The sequence below is a fragment of the Arachis ipaensis genome, chromosome B7 (genome assembly GCF_059453495.1).
Source record: "Arachis ipaensis isolate K30076 ecotype BB chromosome B7, ASM5945349v1, whole genome shotgun sequence".
In the NCBI taxonomy this organism is placed as follows: domain Eukaryota; kingdom Viridiplantae; phylum Streptophyta; class Magnoliopsida; order Fabales; family Fabaceae; genus Arachis; species Arachis ipaensis.
The window spans coordinates 41,630,623-41,651,067 of NC_142442.1; positions in this window are offsets into that span (position 1 = coordinate 41,630,623).

A 20,445-nucleotide genomic window follows, 5' to 3' on the forward strand; every position below is an offset into this window, starting at 1 on the left:
AAAGGCAATCCTAAGCTCCATATCCATCACAAGATTCCATCTTAAAGCATACTAAAACAAATAAGCATAAATATATCAATCTTAACATAACTAAACCGGGTAATCTATCTTAGGAGATTTCTAATCTAATCAAACACCGCTGTCCTACAGCCTTCACCAACCGATCCTCCATGCGATCCCATCACCACCGCCTTCCGAACCTCCTCAATCCCAGTAGAAAACACAGGTAATATACAATGCAAGTAAAACATAAGTAGAAGCATATAAGGCAATAATTCAAATAGCAAATAGGCATGTTATACAAATAGGCAAACCCTTTCAAATAGTCAAAGCATGCAAACATATAGGAAATGCATATGATGAATGCCTGCCCTACTGACTGTGATATCACATTGTCGGTTCAACTGCCAACCCGACACATCTCCATGGAGACGTCGCCCTTCGGAATTCTCATATGGGAACCCTCGAGATATAGTGCTCGAATCACTGTCAAGGTACCGGCGCCTGCACGCTCTATAGATCTAAAGGGATGCGAGCGGGATCTATTGCCACCGACCTCACATCTAAGCGCAAGCAGGACGAACCACCGCCCTTACGCCGCCGCCGCTACCTCGAACAGGCGGGATCCAACCTCAGCCCCTGCCCGGGCGCATAGCGTCTCTTAGTTTCAATAAAAAGTAGTATAGTGGTTTTCAAAACATTTTCAATATATCATGGATCCTTCATCTCATTCAGAGTCCTCGACTCATCTCAACCACTGTTAATTCAACATTTCCATTCCTCATTCTCACTCTACCGATCCATCCTCAATACACCAGAAACCTAAGCCTCCGTTCTCTAATATTTCATAATAATCATCGACTAAAACCCTTAACCTATTTCCCATATTCCCATACTCAAAATTAAGTTAAAAAGCCTTAAAATGGTGTTATAGAAGCTTACAACCTTGTTGGGAAGGTGAAATAGTTGAAAACAAAGTTAAATTTGTGAAACAGGGCGTGTGTGTCTGCACAGGGGTGTGCGTGCGCACGCCCAGGAAGATTTTGGAAGTGTGCGTACGCATAGGGGTGTGCGTATGCACAGGTACTAAAATTTACAAGCCTGTTCACTCGCACAAGTTGTGTGAGCGCCCCAAACAGACGACCCTTCCCGACTTGTGCGTGCGCACAGGGCTATGCGTCCGCACAGGCCGCAATTCTTCATTGATGTGCGCGCACAAGCTATGCTAACGCTGCAAGCAGAGAGCCTTTTCCTGCCTGTGCGTCCGCACAAAATAAGGATTTTGCAGGATTGTGCATTTGCACAAGGCTGTGCGTGCGCACATATCAGAAATCCTGAAATTCTGTAACTCTGCAGAATTTCAGATTTTTAACACCAACTTTGAATGATCATAACTTCCTCTACAAAATTCCAAATCTTGCAAACTTTATATTGGTTTAAAGAGTTTTCAATGAACTTTAATTCTAAATAAATTTCAACCAATTTTGAGAACTGAGGCAAAAGTTATGATCAGACAAAATTCACAAAAAACCAACTTTTACACAAAATCACAATTTTCACAATTTTATTGTAAAACCCAACCAAAACCAAACCAACCCAATCCAAACTCCACTTTTCATCAAAATTAACCCTCTATACCATATTACACCAAGCTTACCACCTTTTTTCTTCAATTTTCCTCATCCACAACATCAACATCCATATCATATATTTATATATCAACACAAATCACTTCTCAACTTCACAAATCATTCATCATTAACTCAACCGTGCTTCATATTATTAATAAAAAATATTCAATCATCCAAATCCATCATATCTCAACATCATCATTTAACCATATCAACAATACCAATTTATTGTACACCATCAACTAACCAATCATCAACAACATATAAAATTTCAAACCTATCCTATGGGTCACTAGCCTAAGTGTCCATAAATATTATATACTACATAGAGGAAACCGAAACCATACTTTGGCCGATCCCCAATATGCACCAAAACCCCAAATTGAGCCCAAGACAAGCGTTCAAGCACAATCTAAGCCACCAAGAATCTTCAACAAGCATCAACAAGCTCCAAACTCACCATAAACAAGTTATGTACATAAACCATCATAAATCAACCTAGGGCTCATTATAATTGAAATTTGACAAGAGTTTCAATGCCTCTTACCTTGCTCAACAGTTTTGGAAGCCAAAACCAACATCAATCAAAGGCTAGAGTGTACCTAAACATCCAAAAATCACAAAACCTCACTTAGCCAAAACCCTAGAAACTTGAAACTTTGAGGAGAAGAACAAAAAAGATTTCATGGTTACCTCTCCAGTTTCTTGCATGAGTTTTGTAGAGCTCTTCACAAGGAACGCGTGACCATAAACGGTGTGGCGATCGGAACTCTGTAGCTCAAGATATGAGCTTGTGAAGATGGTGATGAATAGTGACCATGGGGTTTCTCTTCTTCTTCTTCTCAGCTGGTGTGGCTGTTGTGTTTATGTGTGTTATGGCTGATTGGGTTCATTAATGAACCCTTATATATGTTGGGCTTGGGCCCAACTTGGGTCCGGTCCAACCCGTTAGCATTTTTTGCCTGTTCGGCCCAACTTTGGGCCAAACCTTTAACACTAATACCCGGTTTTTCATTTCTAATATTTTTCTAAGGTCTTGGACTGTTTCCACTTTTTCTCGCATAGCACCGGGAAGACTTGAACCGGTTCAACTGCCGGTTCGTAGTTTTTCACGATTTTCGCAAAAAACACATTTTCTGACTCAGAAAGACCCCTTGAGTCTGAAAATCACCTTTAAATCCTCTAATTCTCACTCTAACTTTTTGGAATCTAATTTGGGCATTATAATCACTTAATTAACCGGTTGATTAGCTGCGGTTCTTATATAGAACATGTCATGAAGTAGGAAAAGTGGATATATTATAATGTTTGTTAAGATCTGATTACAACTGGGATGAGCTCCTCCTTTATAGAGGTCTCTAGACAACAACAATATCTTACATAATTTAAACAAGCCTATCATACAATACCAGCTGGAGGATAAGGATAAGCCTTATCTCTTTCTGACTTTACCTAGACAAGTCACAGAGATCACTTTATTTTTGTGCACTCAATAATTATACATAGTAGGGACATTGTCTTATTAAATGGACGGCTTAAAATAGTCTTCTGGAAGGGTCCCGTCACCATCTGAGAAGGATGATATATCATCAGAGGCCAAATTGACAGATCTAAGATCCATATTCGGGTCTTGTAAATAGGTAAACGGAACTTCAGTGTTTCCTTCATTAGGATCTTGGGCATCTTGTAGATATGAGTCATATGGATTTGAATATGGGTCTTCAGTGTCATTGGGTATCATTGCATCAATTTTGGTTGGGCTTGGTGGTAAGGTATATACTCTTCCACTTAGATCTTCATCAGAATTTTTGTTTGTTGTTGGGATACGCTTGGACGTGCTAGGCTGATCTCTTGGAGCATAAAAAAAGTATTGTCCAAATTGATTAATTATTCCTGAGGTTATGAATCCGTAATGGAACTCTTGGAGTGTTATTGGCGAAACATCTGTTTGGAATGGGAGTCCTTCGACTGCATCTCTTTCTCCATACATTCTAGGTTGCCAAAGTTGACAGAGGTATTTGGCTAAGGCATTCAAGACTGTCTTTTCATCTGTGGGCCACATGGTAGAGTATTCAACAATATTAATCCTGTTCATGGTGTGTGGGTTTCCCCTAGTAAAATAATTCCTTTGTAAAGTGACAAAACAACAGAATTTCTATTTTGCCTGAGAACGTTTATCTCACAGTTGATGCTGGTCGATCATGTTATATAACATTCCTCTCCATGCATCAAGTGGGGCATACATAGAGAATAACCAGACTAAATGGGATTGTGCCTGAGTGCTGTTACACAAGATATGGTATAAAGGGAAGATCGGCACTATGATGGCACATGTATATATGGAAGACAGAGCCTAGATATACCACATCATTTCTTCTGGTATAGGTCCTTGGATTATTGGCATGGTGCAAAAAGAGGTATCCATGTTGAAGTACCTTGGGTTCGGATGGATTTGGGTTATGATAAAAAGCTGGTGTAGCCAGTAGAACAAGGTTTGTTTGGCTAGGCAATCTATTTGAAACTCTGTCTGGGATCTTGATTTGAGAGGAAATGGACCAATCTTTCTTCTGTATGGGCTCTTATGAAGCAGGAAATCAAGAAATAAAATTGTGTATGAAGGATTGTGTGTACTCATAGTGCAAATGTAATGGATTAGTTTTGGGATTGGTTCCTTGGTAGGCCTAGACATGAAATTAGAAAGTGTGTTTTGGTGTCCCTTTATGTGTTTCACTTCAAATTTATAACGGGAAAACCAGTCTTTCCATCGCAAGAGCTGAGAGTCTGTCAAAATCTTTTTCTTGATTTCTAGCATTGATGGGAAAGAGGTGTTATCCATCTCCACAGTGAAATGAAAAGAACTGAGATGGAAGTTGAATTTTTCTATCCCACGTTTGACAGCAAGTATTTCTTTGTAAGTGGCAGGGTAGTGTTTTTCTGATTCTTTGAACTTTCCACTAGCATGCACACAGTAGTGTCTTGTCCCATCAATTTCTTCCAGTAACACAGCTCCCCAGAATTCATCACTAGCATCTGTCTGCAATATCCTTTTTCCTGTGCTAAGAATCTTTAAAGGAGGGTGTGATGACAAGTCATCTTAGCCTAGTTTCACTAGCCTTTTTCTTTAGTTTTCAATTGAATTATGCACTTTCTTGAGCCATAAGCAAGCCAATTGGATAGATTTTCATGCTTCCTTTGATTTAATCAACCATGTATGAATTCATGCTATTTCATGAGGTTTTATGCTATAATTGTCACATATTATGAAAGAATGAATATCTCATGGTTTTGAGCATAGCTTTGATGTGTTTGGTTGATTAATGATAGGTGAAGAAAGCTTGGAGAAAGGTTAAAGCAAGGAGGAATGGCTAGGAGGAAGAGAGGACAAAAAGTTTGAGCAAAAGTTTGCCTCAAACTTTAGCTCAAACTTTTGGAATAAATGAAAATGAACCAGGGAGCAAAAAGCTGGACCAAAAGTTTGCCTCAAACTTTTGTGCAAACTTTTGTGCAAAAAGCTGGACCAAAAGTTTGCCTTAAACTTTTGTGCAAACTTTTAGGCAAAAAGCTGGAGCAAAAGTTTGCCTCAAACTTTTTGGCAAACTTTTGGCATCATAAATCAACACCCTGGAGAGCAAAAGTTTGCGCCAACGTTAGCCTCAAACTTTTTGGCAAACGTTGGCGCATGAACAACACACCCTGGAGAGCAAAAGTTTGCGCCAACGTTTGCCTCTAACGTTTTGGCAAACGTTGGCGCCATGAGTGTGCAAGGGGAGGCCAACGTTGGAGCAAAAGTTTGACCCCAAACTTTTACCCCAACGTTGGTATCAACAAAAGAGGGTGGCTGATGTGAAAAGTTGGAGTAAAAGTTTGCCTCAAACTTTTACTCAAACTTTTACTCAAGCTTTTATGATTCCAAACCCGGTTCAATTCGGTTCTTCTCCAAACTCCAAGAGCAATCAACCAAGGCTTCTATCAACCCAATTCCATCAAGAGCAAAGGCCCAATTGAAGGCTTGAAGACCATTTGAAGAAAGTGTATAAATAGCATAGGATTTAAGTTTTTCGGAGAGCTTTCCCTTTTAGTTTTCATAGAGAGTTTTCGGAGAGCTTTTGGTATTGAGTGAATTTTAATTTCTAAGTCTCGGGGAAGGAGAATTGAATTCCCTTCCTCTTAGTTTTCTTGCTTTCAATTTCAATTACAATTGTCTTGGATCTTGGGTTGGAGAATTGAAGGAATTCTGTTTCAACCTCACCTTGGGATCTTGTTTAATTCACTGCTTAATTGAATTTCAGTTTCGGTCCATTGCTTCTTCATCTACTTTCTTTGCAATTTACATTTCCTTTGCAATTGTTCTTGTTGGATCTAGGAAGGCATTGAGATCTAGACTTGGTTATCTAGTCTCTTGGGTCCTGAGATCTAAATTCCAATTTTAAATCCTCTGTTTAATGCTTTTCATGCTCATTTACAATTCTGTTTTTAGATCCGGTTCGATCCAAGTTATCTTCTACTCCTCTGCTTGTTGAATTTTACTTTTTCTTGTTTAATTTCTGCAAATCCAATTCCCAATTTCCTTTACAATTCAAGCCATTGACATTTCTTGCAATTTAAGATTCTGTAATTTACATTTCTTGCGTTCTAAGTTTCTGCCGTTTAATTTCTTGTTCTTTAAGATTCAGCACTTTAAATTTCAGTTCTCTTTACTTTCATGCAATTCACCCACTCCCTTTACTTTCTCTGCAAATTAAATTCTGCAAATCACAATTCACTCAACCAAAACTTGATTCGCTTGACTAAATCAACCACTAAACTAAAATTGCTCAATCCTTCAATCCCTGTGGGATCGACCTCACTCCCGTGAGTTATTATTACTTGATGCGACTCGGTGCACTTGCCGGTTAGTTTTGAGTGTTTTGGAGAAATTCGTTTTTTCCACAAAAATACTCATCAAGTTTTTGGCGCCGTTGCCAGGGATTGATTAGATTGACAATGATTAAGTAAAGTGGAGATCTAGATCAAGCATTTTTTTCTTTTCTGTTCTCTAACTTTTGACTAACCCACTAACTGTTTGAATTTTTTCCTAAACTAACACTAACTTTGCTCTCTCAGTAGAGTACATTGCTTTTCTGGTTCTGTGTCTGTTTCTTGTTGTTCTGTACAACAAAAGCAATTTTCTTCTAATTTTCTCTCAAAGCCTATTAACTGTTTGACACATTGTGTCAACTAATCCTCTGACTACATTCTGGCATGAGAATATCCAATTTTCATTTGGATTGTTTGTGATTGTGCAGGTCATGGAGGAAAGGAATCCTACAACAAGAGGAGAAAAACTGAGGCATTATGATTTCCAGCCTCCATGATCAAAGAATGGAGGATGTCAAGCTAGTGACAATAAAAGAGCGCTTGTTGGGAGGCAACCCAACCTGAGGTAGTTTTCTTTTCATAGCTATTTTAATAAAAAGGTTAATTAGTTTTATCTATATTACAAGAAGCTAAGTTTGGTGTTGCACACCAAAACAATATAAGGGAGAATGAAGGATTCTAAGTTTGGTGTTCCACCAAAATCTCATTTAAAATATATTCTCACCTTCTGCATAATGCTGGCTTCAAGCATGTTGGATGAACTGGTTAACTATTTTGCTATTCTTTAGTTTTCAGTTTTGTCACTTTTGAAAAAGAAAAAGAGTTTTACACATGGTTAATCTGATGCACAAGAACCATTAGCAAGGTACTAAGTTTGGTGTTCCCACACCAAAGTAAGTTCAAAAGCCCACCAATAAATCATGCAAGCTAACCATTTCTTCTTTCAAGTGCTTGGGGAACAAGCAACTTTCAATATCACTGCAGAGCACCATACAAACTTTTGGAAAGATTAAGCATCATCAACCAAAGAGATGAAAGATGAACGGGAAGGCCAGCACTAAGGATGATGAGAAGAAGGAAAGCAAGCGAACTCCAAAAGGTTGTATTGTTAAGTGATTGTTTTACATCAAACACTGCTATGATTGAAAGTGATATAATACCCCTGCCTGTCTGCATAGTATAGTTCTCTATAATTCAATAAGCAAGATGCTTGATCATTCACAACATTTTTCTCTTCAAAACTTGTTTGCACTCAATATTCAAAAAAATGCATCACATGAAAGTTCTTTGAAAAGAAGGATTGAGGAATTAAACAATTTTGAGGCAAGCAAAAGATTAGGAGAAGTGGTGGTTCTAGTTGTATGATTATGTATTGAGGTTGCATGCTTGTGAAAACTTGCATGGGAGCTCATAGGCAGGACATGAAGTTCAAAAAAGTATTGTGGAGATTCTCAAAAAGCTATTGATCCAAGAAGCAGCAAACAAAACAAAAGAAAAGAAAGAAAATACAAAAACAAAAAGAACATGGCCCAAGGCTCTGAGCATCAATTACTAGGCAGAAAGAGAAAGAAGAAACAAAACTCAAAGAGTTGTTAGCCTAGTAAATGCTTGTGGTTGAGTTGTGTCAAGGAAAGAGGCTTGAGCAAGTAAATCCTTAGGGGTGCTTCAACACCTAATACCTTAAAACCAACTGGTTTAGGAGTATTGATTGAAAGCTTATCTAAAAAGCCGCTTTGAGACATGACACTTAGAGTCAAGGCCAAAGCAAAGAAACTATAAGCTGCTTCAAGGTGACTACATATAAAGAGATCTCCATGATACCATTTGGATGAAAATCCTAAGACCTAAGACTCCCAATATGTGAGGACTAGTGAGCACTGAAGCCCTTGTATGAGCATATAATTTAGAGTTCACCCCACTGTTACTTGATCACTTCACTCACAGAACTTTACAAGTTGTTCTTCAATCCATCTTAAATGAAAGAACCATTGAGCATAATTCATTCCTTGCTTGGGGACAAGCAAGCTTTAAGTTTGGTGTTGTGATGACAAGTCATCTTAGCCTAGTTTCACTAGCCTTTTTCTTTAGTTTTCAATTGAATTATGCACTTTCTTGAGCCATAAGCAAGCCAATTGGATAGATTTTCATGCTTCCTTTGATTTAATCAACCATGTATGAATTCATGCTATTTCATGAGGTTTTATGCTATAATTGTCACATATTATGAAAGAATGAATATCTCATGGTTTTGAGCATAGCTTTGATGTGTTTGGTTGATTAATGATAGGTGAAGAAAGCTTGGAGAAAGGTTGAAGCAAGGAGGAATGGCTAGGAGGAAGAGAGGACAAAAAGTTTGAGCAAAAGTTTGCCTCAAACTTTAGCTCAAACTTTTGGAATAAGTGAAAATGAACCAGGGAGCAAAAAGCTGGACCAAAAGTTTGCCTCAAACTTTTGTGCAAACTTTTGGGCAAAAAGCTGGAGCAAAAGTTTGCCTCAAACTTTTTGGCAAACTTTTGGCATCACAAATCAACACCCTGGAGAGCAAAAGTTTGCGCCAACGTTAGCCTCAAACTTTTTGGCAAACGTTGGCGCATGAACAACACACCCTGGAGAGCAAAAGTTTGCGCCAACGTTTGCCTCTAACTTTTTGGCAAACGTTGGCGCCATGAGTGTGCAAGGGGAGGCCAACGTTGGAGCAAAAGTTTGACCCCAAACTTTTGCCCCAACGTTGGTATCAGCAAAAGAGGGTGGCTGATGTGAAAAGTTGGAGTAAAAGTTTGCCTCAAACTTTTACTCAAACTTTTACTCAAGCTTTCATGATTCCAAACCCGGTTTAATTCGGTTCTTCTCCAAACTCCAAGAGCAATCAACCAAGGCCTCTATCAACCCAATTCCATCAAGAGCAAAGGCCCAATTGAAGGCTTGAAGACCATTTGAAGAAAGTGTATAAATAGCATAGGATTTAAGTTTTTCGGAGAGCTTTCCCTTTTAGTTTTCATAGAGAGTTTTCGGAGAGCTTTTGGTATTGAGTGAATTTTAATTTCTAAGTCTCAGGGAAGGAGAATTGAATTCCCTTCCTCTTAGTTTTCTTGCTTTCAATTTCAATTACAATTGTCTTGGATCTTGGGTTGGAGAATTGAAGGAATTCTGTTTCAACCTCACCTTGGGATCTTGTTTAATTCACTGCTTAATTGAATTTCAGTTTCGGTCAATTGCTTCTTCATCTACTTTCTTTGCAATTTACATTTCCTTTGCAATTGTTCTTGTTGGATCTAGGAAGGCATTGAGATCTAGACTTGGTTATCTAGTCTCTTGGGTCCTGAGATCTAAATTCCAATTTTACATCCTCTGTTTAATGCTTTTCATGCTCATTTACAATTCTGTTTTTAGATCCGGTTCAATCCAAGTTATCTTCTACTCCTCTGCTTGTTGAATTTTACTTTTCCTTGTTTAATTTCTACAAATCCAATTCCCAATTCCCTTTACAATTCAAGCCATTTACATTTCTTGCAATTTAAGATTCTGCAATTTACATTTCTTGCGTTCTAAGTTTCTGCCATTTAATTTCTTGTTCTTTAAGATTCAGCACTTTAAATTTCAGTTCTCTTTACTTTCATGCAATTCACCCACTCCCTTTACTTTCTCTGCAAATTAAATTCTGCAAATCACAATTCACTCAACCAAAACTTGATTCGCTTGACTAAATCAACCACTAAACTAAAATTGCTCAATCCTTCAATCCCTGTGGGATCGACCTCACTCCCGTGAGTTATTATTACTTGATGCGACCCGGTGCACTTGCCGGTTAGTTTTGGGTGTTTTGGAGAAATTCGTTTTTTCCACAAAAATACTCATCAGGGGGGTCTTGTGCTATCTTCTTCAGGGTTTTGATAGTTGTGGTTTGCTCAAGTCCCCATGGTGGGCGTTTCTTTTTTAAGAGTTTTGACAACTGGCTGGTGTATCTGGTCACATCTGGAATAAAGTCTCTAATGTAGTTTACAATTTTCAAGAATTGTTGAACTTGTTTGACTATCATGTTTTCATCAGGGAAATGGATTAACTCCTTAGCAATATAATCCCCTGGCTGAAAAAATCCATCTTCGAAAACCATCCCGAGGAACTCAATTTATGTTTTAGCAAGGGAGCTCTTTTTTATGATAGCATGATTCCCTGATCTTTGATGATTTGAGTGAATTGGGCCAGGAGCGTCTTATGGGCTTCATCATCCTTTGAGAACAGTAGGATGTCATCAATATAAATAAGTGTGGAATGTAGAATGGGCTCAAAGATTTTGGTCATTGCCTTCTGAAAGAGAGATGGGGCTACTTTGAGTCCGAACGGCATTACCATCCACTGATATTGGGCCTCAGGGATACAGAATATTGTTTTGTATCTATCTTCAGGATGGAGCCCTATTTGCCAAAAATCATCCTTTAAGTCAAACTTGCTGAATATTTTTGCTCCACTTAGCTTCTGTGTAATAAATGAGATTCTTGGTAGAAGAAATTTATCATCTTGCAAAAAGACATTGAGTGGCTTATAATCAATAACAAGCCTCTTTTTTCCTCTATTTTGCTCGGCCCTTTTTTCAACATAAAAGGTTTGACATGCCCAGTTAGAATTGATTGGTTCAATGAGTCATTGAATAAGAAGGGTTGCACATTCAGCTCTTGCCAACCTGAGATCTTCAGGATTCATCCCCGAGTGTATGACCTTTGCTGGGTTGATGTCTTCATTCTTTTTAAAAGGAAGGCGAACATAAAAATTTGGATTTTTCCACAAAGGTGTAGGATGGCTGAATTGATCATGACTGTCACAACAGGCATTAAGGAGTTGTTGCTGGACCTCTTTATATTCTTTTGGAGCTTCTTGAATTTCAAGGATGCTTTGTATTCCTGTAAAAGGCAAGAACTTCCCTTTGTAACTTAGGCCAGCGGGTTTGATATGTAGTCCATGGGTTCGGAAAAAAGCATCAAATTTAAACAGGACATCTTTGTCTGAGAGATAACTTCCTAGTACCCTGAGCCAAGTGGTCTGACCTGCAAATATTTTCAATCCAATAGGTTTTTTGGAAATGAGATTGATGGTGAAGACTTCATTGTTAGCTGCCACAAATCTCTTAGAAAAAGGTGCCCACATTTCATTTGGTAAGACATGTGGTTTTAGGACAGTGGCACAAGATCCAGTGTCCATTAGTGCAACAATTGTTATTGGTTTGTCATAGATGTACGTCTTGATCTTTAAATCAAAATGAGGTCAGGGAGTGCCATCAATTTGTTTTATTCCCAAGGATCCAAGATATCCAAGTTCTTCTTTTGGGGGTCTGATCATTTGGGAATTCTTTTGCTGATGGAAGCGATGGAAGCTATGGTAAAAATTGACCTATTTGGTGGGAGGTCTTCTTCTGAACTGCTTCCTTCAGAATCTTGGAAAACATATTGGGTCTCATTATCTTAGTTTTCTTGTTCTTCAAGTACTGATTCAAGATCTTCTTCATCTTCTATAGAGGTTGCATCCATTAAAGACTGAAGCATTTTTATCTTCTTCTTTGTCTTATGAGGACATGATTCAGCAAAGTGACCCTATTTTTCACAAATGAAGCATTTGTTTGACTTTTTGGTATGGGGTTTTCTCCTTTTGAAATAACGGAAAGATCTTTGCTTTCTTCTACCCCTTCTGAATGTCTTCTGTTGGAATGTTCTAGATTGTGGCTGCCAATGTGTCTTCTTCTTTGGCTTACATTCACATATGCCTGGTTCTTTGCATTTGATCTTCAAGTAGGATTTACTGCATGCTCCTTTGAGTTTGCGTGAATTTTGATTAAGCCATTTGAACATTTGTTGTTGTTCACATAGTTTATCCAGAGCAGCTAGAGGCAACTGATATATTTCTCCAATAGTGGTGGTTGCTACTTCTTTGTGAAGAGTCATCATCATCCATTGTAATTCTGGCTGAAGCTCATCTGGCAAGGATGCCATGAAGACTTGTTTGAGTGGTGGATTATTATTTCCTCCAAGAGGATAATATTTAGCAGCCATCCTCTTATAATATTTTTCCAAGTTCTTTTTGTTGAGTGAGCAGCACTTCATTTCAAAATATTCTTGGAAATTTCTTTTCTGGATAATTGTAATATCTCCCAAGAATTCCTGGTGTAGTATTCCCAAAAACTGAGAAGGAGTACTATTAATGAGCTGGAGTTTTTGATACTCAGAAAGGTTGTTAACCCATTCTCAGAGATTGCCAGTCATCCGATTTATGAAATCTGCAAGGACTTGTCTGCTTGAAAGATTTGGATTGGCCATGGTAGTTTCAATCCAAGCACCAAATTCATTTACTCTTTCTCTGTATCTTGATGGTGGGATATAATCAAAGGTGAACCATTTGTTAGAAGTTTTTACTTCAAAAGATCTTGTCTGTGGAGGATTAACTGAAGCTGCTGGTTCATCCCTTTCAGAGGTTATTTCTTCCTCTTCTTCTTCTACAGGGTTAACCATGGCTATTGTTGAAAGGTCTGCTTCATAGTCTTCTTCGGACCATTCAGCAGTTTCTTCAGTAGATTCAGAAGTTTCGTCACCAGACTCATCAGTGATTTTTTCACTGTGTGATTGATTATCCAGAGTAAGGGTATTAATTGTTCGGCCTGGAACAGGTGACCCTTCTTTGATGCCCTTATCTTTTGTAGGGGCATTAAAGGATGTATCTTCTCTGAAAAAATTTCCCGTCTTTCAAGGAGGACAAGGTCTGGGTTGGAGTGGTAGCTGTGGCTAAGATGAAAAATGTTGTCCTTGAGGAGAGACAGATTTTTTGGTGTTGGCTTGTCTTGCTAAATGATAAGAAAGTTTGAAAATGGATTCATAATTTGGGGTTTCAGGTGGTGAATATGTTGAGAGAAATAAAACAGGTGAATATGATGGATATGGTTTAGGGTACATGGATAATAGGTCGATAGCCAAAGCCTGAGGTGTAGCTATTTTATCTCTGTCCATCTCAATCTGACGAAGTTGGGCTTTAACTTGATCTAGTTCTCTACTTTTCTTGTGGAACTCTGGGCCAAAGTACCTATTGTCAATATAGGTTTTGAGTTTTTGGTCAACTTGAAAAGCCTGTATAGAGAGCCAGTTTCTGAGTTCAGCAACTTGTTCTGCCATAGAATCTAATTGTCCTGAAAGGCCTTCAGTTTTTTTCACAAGAGCATCAAGAGTGTGATCTATATGGAGTAATGCTTTATTTTGACTGATTGCATTATCCGTGTGCCAATTAAGGACTTCCTCTTAAAGAGTTGTTGCTTGATGTCCATGTGGAGTAATCCCTTAGGGAATTACATAAAGTCTTCTAGTAATTTTCTTTTCATCAGTCTGAGTCACTAAAGGTGAAAATTCTTCTTCATAAGATCTAAGGGTTGCAATGCATGGAATTGTTTTGACTGACTGATAAGAATAATCTATAGAGCCTTTTTGGGACAATCTCTTCTTCCTGGTGTCATTTCTGCATCATTAGAGGGCTTAGGTCTCTTATATGAGCAAGGAGCTTGCTATAGCCTTTTTTTCTTTTTCTTGTTTCTTCGTTGCATATCATATTCTTCATCATCAATGTCATTCCATTGGTCAGCGCAGTCACAGTTGAAATCACACATAGAGGGATCAACATCTCAGATGAAGTGGCCATTTATATGAGAAATATAAACAGGTTTTTCATTTTCATAGAAATGTATAGGTGGATCATCTTGATCACGAGTTGTTTGCACCTGAATAGGAGAGATCATATTAATCCTCTGATGAGCGGATATTTTATACACTTTTTGGGGTTAATTTCATATAGTTTTTAGTGTGTTTTAGTTAGTTTTTAGTTTATTTTCAGTAGTTTCTAGGAAAAATTCATATTTCTGGACTTTACTATGAGTTTGTGTATTTTTCTGTGATTTCAGGTATTTTCTGGCTGAAATTGAGGGAGCTGAGCAAAAATCTGATTCAGGCTGAAAAAGGACTGCTGATGTTGTTGGATTCTGACCTCCCTGCACTCAAAGTGGATTTTCTGGAGCTACAAAACTCCAAATGGCATGCTTCCAATTGCGTTGGAAAGTAGACATCTAGGGCTTTCCAGAAATATATAATAGTCCATACTTTGCTCAAGGATAGATGACGTAAACTGGCGTTCAACGCCAGTTTCATGTTGCAGTCTGGCGTCCAGCGCCAGAAACAAGTTACAAGTTGGAGTTCAACGCCAGAAACAGGTTACAACCTGGCGTTGAACGCCCAAAACAGCCCAGGCACGTGAGAAGCTTAAGTCTCAGTCCCAGCACACACCAAGTGGGCCCCAGAAGTGGATTTCTGCGCTATCTATCATAGTTTACTCATTTTCTATAAACCTAGGTCACTAGTTTAGTATTTAAACAACTTTTAGAGATTTATTTTGGATCTCATGACATTTTAGATCTGAACTTTGTACCTTTTGACGGCATGAGTCTCTAAACTCCATTGTTGGGGGTGAGGAGCTCTGCTGTGTCTCGATGAATTAATGCAAGTATTTCTGTTTTCCATTCAAACATGCGTGTTCCTATCTAAGATATCCATTTGCACTTCAATATGAATGTGATGAACGTGACAATCATCATCATTCCTCCACGAACGCGTGCCTGACAACCACTTACGTTCCACCGTAGAATGAATGAATATCTCTTAGATCTCTTAATCAGAATCTTCGTGGTATAAGCTAGATTGATGGCAGCATTCAAGAGAATCCGGAAAGTCTAAACCTTGTCTGTGGTATTCCGAGTAGGATTCAGGGATTGAATGACTGTGACGAGCTTCAAACTCGCGAGTGCTAGGCGTAGTGACAGACGCAAAAGAATAGTAAATCCTATTCCAGTACGATTGAGAACCTGTAGATGATTAGCTGTGCGGTGACAGCGCATCTGGACCCTTTTCACTGGAAGGATGGATGGTAGCCATTGACAACGGTGATCCACCAACACACAGCTTGCTATAGGAGGACGTGCGTGCGTGAATCAGAAAACAGAAGAAAGTAGAATTTCAGAAGACAAAGCATCTCCAAAACTCCAACATATTCTCCATCATTGCATATAAGTATAATTTGTGTTCTGCCCTTTTATTCCTTGCAATCAAATTTGATAAGTGAATTATTTTATTACTTTCCTGACTAAGAGTTACAAGATAACCATAGATTGCTTCAAGCCAACAATCTCCGTGGGATCGACCCTTACTCACGTAAGGTATTACTTGGACGACCCAGTGCACTTGCTGGTTAGTGGTACGAGTTGTAAAAAGTGTGATTTACAATTCGTGCACCAAGTTTTTGGCGCCATTGCCGGGGATTGTTTGAGTTTGGACAACTGACGGTTTATTTTTTTGCTTAGATTAGAAAAAATTTTTCTTTTTGGTTTAGAGTCTTTTATTATTTATACCTTGTTAAAACACTTTAAATTTATAGCTCAATTAGTTAGAGCGTGGTGCTTATGTTCTTAGTAATTGGCTATCCTATTTTCAAAATCTTTTTCAAAAATAATTTTTCTTTGAATAAATCTTGTGCCAAACTTTAAGTTTGGTGTTTTCTTGTTGATTTTTTTTGTTTTTCGAAAATTTTAGTTTGGTTTTCTAAAAAATTTTAAGTTTGGTGTTCTTTCTTCATGTTCTTGTGTTCTTGTGAGTCTTCAAAGTGTTCTTGAGTTTCCTTGTGTCTTGATCTTAAAATTTTTATGTTTGGTGTTCCTTGGTGTTTTCCCTCCAAAATTTTCGAAAACAAGGAGCATTAGATCTAAAAATTTTTAAGCTTGTACTATCTTATTATTTTTCTCTCTCCTCTTTAAATCCAAAAATATCTTTTCTATCTATTTTAAAGCAAATTTTCGAAATTTACCTTTAAAATTCAGATTTTTATTTCAAAATTTAAAACCTTTTTCAAAAATCATCATATCCTTTTCAAAACTTCCTAACCACTTTCTCTCTCCTCATTTTTTTCGAAAATCTTCACCTATTTTTATTTATTTTATTTTAATTTATTTTGTTTTCGAAATAAATAAATAATTAAATAAATAAAAATATTTTCTTCTATTTTACATCATCTCCCTTTCTCCATCATGGACCTAAGCGGAAATGAACAGTCCATGAGGACTCTGGGGTCATATGCTAACCCCTCTACTGCTTCATATGGGAGTAGTGTCTGCATACCCTCCATTGGAGTCAGTAGCTTTGAGTTGAATCCTCAGCTCATTATCATGGTGCAGCAAAGCTGCCAGTATTCCGATCTTACACAGGAAGAACCTACAGAGTTTCTGGCACAGTTTTTACAAATTGCTGACACAGTACATGATAAGGAAGTAGATCAGGATATCTACAGATTATTACTATTTTCATTTGCTGTAAAAGACCAAGCCAAGAGGTGGTTAAATAACCAACCTAAGGCTAGCATAAGGACATGGAAACAGCTGACAGAAAAATTCCTGAATCAATACTTTCCTCCAAAACGGATGACACAGCTAAGGCTGGACATCCAAGGCTTTAAACAAGGAGATAATGAATCTCTTTATGATGCCTGGGAGAGATACAGAGAGATGCTATAAAAATGCCCCTCTGAAATGTTTTTAGAGTGGGTTCAGTTAGACATCTTCTATTATGGGCTTACAGAAAGAGCTCAGATCTCTCTAGATTACTCAGCTGGTGGATCTATCCACATGAGAAAGACAATTGAAGAAGTTCAAGAGCTCATTGATACAGTTGCTAGAAATCAGCATCTGTACCTAAGCAGTGACCCTTCCATGAAAGAAGAGACTAAAACAGTAACTGCTGAACTCAGTCCTGCAGAGCAAGCTGCTGAATTCAATCAGCAATTGGATTTTCTAACAAAGCAGTTAGCTGAATTCAAGGATAAACTACAAGAGACAAAAATGGCTAATATAAACATGGAAGTACAATTAAAGCAAACAAAGCAGCAGCTGTCAAAACAAATAACAGAAGAATGCCAAGCAGTTCAATTAAGAAGTGGGAAAGCACTAAATACCCCACTTCAAGGCAGCAGGAAACCAAGAAATGAGCAAACCACCCAAAATCCATCTGAGGACAGTAAGAGCCCAAGGAAAAATAATTCTGGCGCTAAAACGCCAGAAGTTGGGTGGAAGGCTGGCGCTGAACGCCCAGACCATGCTCAGGACTGGCGTTCAACGCCAGAAACAAGCAAGGATCTGGCGTTGAACGCCCAAAAGAAGCACAGTTCTGGCGTTCAAATGCCAGGAACAGCTGAGGAGCTGGCGTCTAACGTCACTCCAGCTTCTAACTCTGGCACTCAATTGCCAGTGAGGGATCAGACACACACAAGTGCTGATAACAACCCATCCAAAAAGGCTTCTTCAACCACTTCTGTAGGAAATAAACTTACAGCAACTAAGGTTGAGGAATATAAAGCCAAGATACCTTATCCTCAAAAACTCCGCCAAGAGGAGCAGGATAAGCAATTTGCTCGCTTTGCAGATTATCTCAGGACTCTTGAAATAAAGATTCTATTTGCAGAGGCACTTGAGCAAATACCTTCTTATGCCAAGTTCATGAAAGAGATCTTGAGTCATAAGAAGGATTGGAGAGAAACTGAAAGAGTTATCCTCACTGAAGAATGCAGTGCAGTCATTCTGAAAAGCTTTTCTGAAAAGCTTAAAGACCCTGGGAGTTTTCTGATACCATGCACATTAGAAGGTAATTGCACCAAGACAGCTTTATGTGATCTTGGGGCAAGCATCAACCTAATACCTGCATCCACTATCAGAAAGCTTGGTTTAACTGAAGAAGTTAAACCAACCCGGATATGTCTCCAACTTACTGATGGCTCCATTAAATACCCATCAGGCGTGATTGAAGACATGATTGTCAGAGTTGGGCCATTCGCCTTTCCCACTGACTTTGTAGTGCTGGAAATGGAGGAGCACAAGAGTGCTACTCTCATTCTAGGAAGACCCTTCCTAGCAACTGGACGAACTCTCATTGATGTCCAACAGGGGGAAATAACCCTGAGAGTCAATGATGATGAGTTTAAGTTGAATGCTGTCAAAGCCATGCAGCATCCAGACACATCAAAAGACTGCATGAAAGTTGATCTTATTGACTCTTTGGTAGAAGAGATCAACATGGCTGTGAGTCTCGAATCAGAGTTGGAAGACATCTTTAAATATGTTCAGCCTGATTTGGAGGATTCAGAAGAAATGAAAGAGCCTCTGAAATTTCCTCTGGAAGAGGAAAAACCTCCTAAACCCGAGCTCAAACCATTACCACCATCCCTGAAATATGCATTTCTGGGAGAAGGTGACACTTTTCCAGTGATCATAAGCTCTGCTTTAAATCCACAGGAAGAGGAAGCACTTATTCAAGTGCTAAGGACACACAAAACAGCTCTTGGGTGGTCCATAGGTGACCTTAAGGGCATAAGCCCAACTAGATGCATGCACAAAATCTTATTGGAGGATAATGCTAAACCAGTGGTTCAACCACAGAGGCGGCTAAATCCAGCCATGAAGGAAGTGGTGCAGAAAGAGGTCACCAAATTACTGGAGGCTGGGATTATTTATCCTATTTCTGACAGCCCCTGGGTGAGCCCTGTCCAAGTTTTCCCCAAAAAGGGAGGCATGACAGTGGTTCATAATGAAAAGAATGAACTGGTTCCTACAAGAACAGTTATAGGGTGGCGCATGTGTATTGACTACAGAAGGCTCAATACAGCCACCAGAAAGGATCATTTTCCTTTACCATTCATAGACCAGATGCTATAAAGACTGGCAGGTCATGATTATTACTGCTTTTTGGATGGCTACTCAGGCTATAACCAGATTGCAGTAGATCTCAGGATCAAGAGAAAACAACATTCACATCTCCATCTGGAGTGTTTGCTTATAGAAGGATGCCATTTGGGCTGTGTAATGCGCCTGCAACCTTCCAGAGATGCATGCTCTCTATTTTCTCTCATATGGTGGAAAAATTTCTGGAAGTCTTCATGGATGACTTCTCAGTATATGGAGACTCATTCAGCTCCTGTCTTGATCACCTGAAACTGGTTCTGAAAAGATGCCAAGAGACCAACCTGGTTTTAAACTGGAAAAAATGTCACTTTATGGTGACTGAAGGGATTGTCCTTGGGCATAAAATTTCAAACAAGGGAATAGAGGTAGATCAAGCAAAAATAGAGGTAATTGAAAAATTACCACCACCTGCCAATGTTAAGGCAATTAGAAGCTTTCTGGGGCATGCAGGATTCTATAGGAGGTTTATAAAGGATTTTTCAAAAATCGCAAAACCTCTGAGCAATCTGCTAGCTGCTGACACACCATTTGTGTTTGACACAGAGTGTCTGCAGGCGTTTGAAATGCTGAAAGCCAAGCTGGTCACAGCACCAGTTATTTCTGCACCAGACTGGACATTACCAATTGAGCTAATGTGTGATGCCAGTGATCACGCCATTGGTGCAGTACTGGGGCAGAAGCATGACAAGCTTCTGCATGTCATTTATTATGCTAGCCGTGTTTTGAATGAGGCACAGAAAAATTACACAACCACAAAAAAAGAATTGCTTGCAGTGGTTTATGCCATTGACAAGTTTAGATCATACTTAGTAGGATCAAAAGTGATTGTGTACACAGATCATGCTGCTCTTAAATATCTACTCACAAAGCAGGATTCAAAACCCAGACTCATAAGATGGGTGTTGCTTCTGCAAGAGTTTGATATAGAAATAAGAGATAGAAAAGGGACAGAGAACCAAGTGGCTGACCATCTGTCTCGGATAGAGCCAATAGAAGGAACGTCATTCCCCTCTCTTGAAATCTCTGAGACCTTTCCTGATGAGCATTTGTTTGCCATTCAGGAAACACCATGGTTTGCAGATATTGCAAATTACAAAGCTGCAAGGTTTATTCCCAAGGAGTACAGCAGGCAACAAAAGAAAAAATTAATTACTGATGCAAAGT